Here is a 4712-nt window from a genome sequence, read left to right as displayed (position 1 = left end):
GGTCTGAGACGGGTGGGAAGTGCAGATAAGAAACCTTTCAGACTCCCAGCGGGATCCCAGCTCAGACGCATCTGCAGACTCTTCCTCTGTGTCCAGAGCCCTCCTCAGCAAGACTATGCCCCAACTTCCCCTGCTGAGTGCATCGCCATGTTCAATAGCCAGCCCTCAGGACCAGCAGTTAGCGTAATGGCTATGTCGCTGAACTCCCATGTTGTCGACCGTGGCTCGAGTCCCGGACCTGGTGGCTTAAACTCACGCCAGTCGTGTGTGCATGCATGCCCAAGATCCTGAGAGGAGAATGGAGGAGAAGGGATTGCGGCGTGGCCATCCCCCCTGGGGGGTGATTTCTTGCTTTCTGTTTCTGTCTCTCTCTGTCTTTCTGGCAAGCGCACATGCCCCGTAGCAAAAACCTCTCAAAAAAAAAAAAAAAAAAAAAAAAAAAAAAAAAAAAAAAAAAAAAAAGCCCGTCCCGGGCAGGAACCTGGCGGGTGTGGGTCTGTGTGCCCGTGAGCCTCACAAGTCTGACTGTGACTGTTTGCTGGCCGATCAGTGTGCGTCTTGGAATAGGCACGAACCTGTATTGTGTGTGTGCGTGCGAATCTCACAAGTCTGGTTGTGAATCTGTGAGTGGGGGGTATGTGGATGTTGACACAGTGTGTGATCTTTGCACGTGTGTGTGAGTGTGTGTGTCTATGGGTCCTGCAGGTACAGGTGTTGAATAGATGAGCATAACCACCAGATTCATTTCTGGCTCTGTGCTGCTCAGCCCCACATTCCTTAGGCCTCACACTGCCCACGTGGACCTCTGAGAACTGAGTGATGAATGCACTGCCCAGGAGCATCCGTGAGCCGGTACGCGGTTGCTGTCTGGCAGTTCCGGTATGTGTCTGGGGGCGTGTTTGTGTGCAGGCTCCTGTACCTGAGGTGGACTGCGTGTCCACCCTCTTGTTTGCTAATCAGTCTAATCGATTCCGTATGTGTTGGCATAGAGCTGTTGACGTGCAGGTCTGATTCTGAGTCTTAATGATTTATTTTATATTATTATTTTTGCCATGCACTGACTGGGGAGGGACAGATAGGAGGACAGGTAGGAGATCACTCTCCTTCCCAAGGGGAATGGCCATGCTACGTTGCCTTCTCTCCTGTTCTTCTCTCGGGATTTCGGGCATGCATGCACATGCACCCAGTGTGTTTTTCAAGCAGCTGGGTCCAGCTCTTGAACGGTGAAATGCACTATGTGGGATCCAGAGACTTAACCACCACGCCATCCGCCGGACTTAGTCTTTATTTATTCAAGCTCATGTATGTTTGTGTTGACAGTGACCACACAGGTCCAAATGGGTGACTACCCACCTCCGTATATTCATCTTATGGGATTGTTTGTGGATGGTTCATAGTATCAGCCAGGTCCACGTGCAGGGAGGAGGGATGTTCCTGTGTAACAGGAGAGTTTTTTTAAATTTAGTTTTATTTATTCATACATTTATTTTAATTTGACCAGAGAGAAACACAGAGAAAGAGAAAGAGGGAAAATGAGAAAGCAAGCCACCAGGTTTGGGACTTGAACCGTGGTCAGTCTTGTGGGAATGTCCAGTGCCTTAACCACCAAGCCACCTGCTGGTTCCCTAGAGAGGAGAGATTTAAGTCATCGGGTCTGGGACTCGAACTAGCGGTCAACTATGTGAGAGTAACCATTACACCATGTGCTGCTCCCAACACCAATAACAATTCTAAACACGCAGAGAAATAGATCTCAAGCAGAAAGCAATAGCTTTAATGTGCTGATAACACAAAGGTCAAAGTTTGGGGATTCCAGAATGGCTCCTGATTGAGAAGTATAATCCAGGAACAGAGACAGCCTAATGGGAGTACGCCTCAAAATCTGCATAAAAATGAAGGGACCAGGGCTGGCAGGTGGCGCCAAGGTTGAGGTAGCTGGAGTCCACATGGTGGTTCAACTCTTGGACTAAGCAGCTTGAGAATTACACTGGGTGTGAGCATATGTGTGTGCCCAGAGTCCCCCAGGGAGGATGGAAGAAAGGGACTGTGGTGTGGCCATTGCCCTGGGAGGTGACTTCTTACTTTCTCTCTCTCTCTCTCTCTCTGTCCTCCGTCTCTCTCCAAGGTGCACACAAGCCGTATTGCAAAAAAAAAAAAAGAAACTTTAAAAAAGCATATACAGGGATCATCGGTTAGCGTAATGGCTATTTCGCTGAACTCCCATGTAGTCAATTGCGGTTCAAGTCCCGGACCTGGTGGTTTAAACTCAGGCCGGGCACATGTACGTGCGTGCCCAAGATTCCGAGAGGAGAATGGAGGAGAAGGGATTGCAGCATGGCCATCCCCTCTGGGGGGTGATTTCTTGCTTCTGTCTCTCTGTCTCTCTCTGTCTCTTTGGCGAGTGCATGCACCCTGTAGCAAAAACCTCTCTTTAAAAAAAAAAAGTATATACAAGGGCCGGAAGGTGGCGTGGTGGTTAAGGGCACTGGACTCCCACAGGGCCGACTGCAGTTTGAGTCCTGGACCTGGTGGCTTGAAAATCACACCGAGTACATGTGTGTGGCCCAAGATCTCAGGAGAAGAATAGAGAAGGAATTGTGGTGTGGCCATCCCCCCTGTGGAATGATTGCTCACTTTCTCTCTCACTGTTCCTGCCTGTCTATCTCTCTCTCTCTGCCAAGTGCATGCATCCTAAGCCAAAAAAGTCTTTAAAAAAAGAGAGAGATCAGTAAAAAAAACCTTTGACTCGATATGCAGCAAATCTTTAAAAAAAAAAACCCAAAAAACCCACATAGGAAGACCAACTGCATTTACCACATAAGTACAACTGTAAAGGCCTGGCAGTGACACCTGCTGAGAAGGGGAACTCTCATCTCCTAGCCTGCTGGTGGGATGGAAACTGCAAACTGCACTACCACTTTGGATAAAGCCTCCTTCTGCCCAATGAACAGACTCTGTGCATACCCTCTTTCCGTCTAGTGAGCAGACCGCGCGCACACCCTCCTCCTGCCCAGGGAACAGACCGCATGCACGCCCTCCTCCTGCCCAGTGAATAGACAGAATGCACATCTTATTTCTGCCCAGTGAACAGACTGTGTGCACACCTTACCACTCGAAAAATCCCTACCTACAATACAGGTTCATGGAGATGAAAAGTAAAGAAGAATAAGAATAGTGAAGAAATGAGGAAAAACCCTCTTTGTATACAGGGTTGCTTCCATCTTCCCAACACGGAAAAGGGTCAGACCTCTAAAGGTCATCTAAAGTATTCAAAGATCTCTCAGCAAAGTGAGTCTTTGCTTAAAAAAGGAAAAAGGTTAAAGATATGGTTCAGTTTTCTCTGTCTCCTGTGGTGAGCGCTCAGTAAAGGAGTGGTCAAAGACACCCAGTTGTTGCTTCAGAGTCAGGTCCTCCTCTGGGTGTTCAAGGAAACCCAAAGGCAGCATGAAGTGGAAACTAAAAGCCTAAATGGAGATTTCAATAGAATGCGGCATTCAGACCCACCCAGGGGTTTGTCAGTACCTCACACTTTGCATGGGAACCCGGAAAGGCTCCTTCCTTCGGGGGAAGGATGAGAGCCGTGGCCGAAGGCTGCACCCTAGGACTAGAGACAAAACCGAAATGGAGCCGCCTCCACTTACTCTTTTTTTTTGGAGAGGTTTTTGCTATAGGGCACATGTGCTCTCCAGACAGACAGAGACAGAGAGGCAGAAAGCGAGAAATCACTCCCCAGGGGGGATGGCCACGCTGCAATCCCTTCTCCTCCATTCTCCTCTCGGGATCTTGGGCACACACGCACATGTGCCTGGCATTGAGTTTAAGCCATCGGGTCTGGGACTCGAACTGCAGTCGACTACATGTGAGTCCAGCAACATAGCCATTACGCCAACTGTCCGTCCCCCCTTCACTTACTCTTGAGTCCCTTAATGTTTGGAAGCAGTAGTATCCTTATGAACTAACTCTAACGTAAAGTTATCAATGCTGGATGGTCTCTCCATTGTTATGAAAATACTGTGTCTCAGATACCTGCCAACATTTCTTGATGATATATTTTCAACACTAATATTTCTCCTTAAATACGCATTCTTTTTTTTTTTTTTGGAGAGGTTTTTGCTATAGGGTGCGTCCACTCGCCAGACAGACACAGAGAGACAGAAAGCGAGAAATCACACCCCCCCAGGGGGATGGCCACACCCCAATCCATTCTCCTCCATTCTCCTCTCGGGATCTTGGGCACACACACACACGCACCCGGAGTGAGTTTAAGCCACTGGGTCTCGGATTCGAACCATGGTCGACTACGTGGGAGTCCAGAAACATGGCTATTACACCAACTGCTGGTCCTCTTACATACACATTCTAACACAGCCTCAGAGAATATTGGTAGGAAGCCAGTCCTCCTACATATAAAGAGTGTTAATGTTCCTCTTCCTATAGATCTCCACGGCACTGTCCCAAATCCAAAAAACTATAAGGCCTCTGAGAAAAGAAAGCAACGTTGCTTATGAGACCTTTAGAAAAAGTGCAGAATTCGGGGACCAGTGGATGGCATAATGGTTATGTCGCTGGACTCCTGGACCTGGCAGCTTGCACCTCACACGAGATGAGTATTGCATGCACGCCCAAAATCCCAAGAGGAGAATGGAGGAGAAGGGATTGTGGTGTGGCCATTCCCCTCTGGGGAATGATTTCTCACTTTCTGTCTCTCTCTC

Source organism: Tupaia chinensis, unplaced genomic scaffold (assembly GCF_000334495.1).
Source record: "Tupaia chinensis unplaced genomic scaffold, TupChi_1.0 Scaffold000287_1, whole genome shotgun sequence".
Taxonomy (NCBI): Eukaryota; Metazoa; Chordata; class Mammalia; order Scandentia; family Tupaiidae; genus Tupaia; species Tupaia belangeri.
This window is presented reverse-complemented; position numbering follows the sequence as displayed.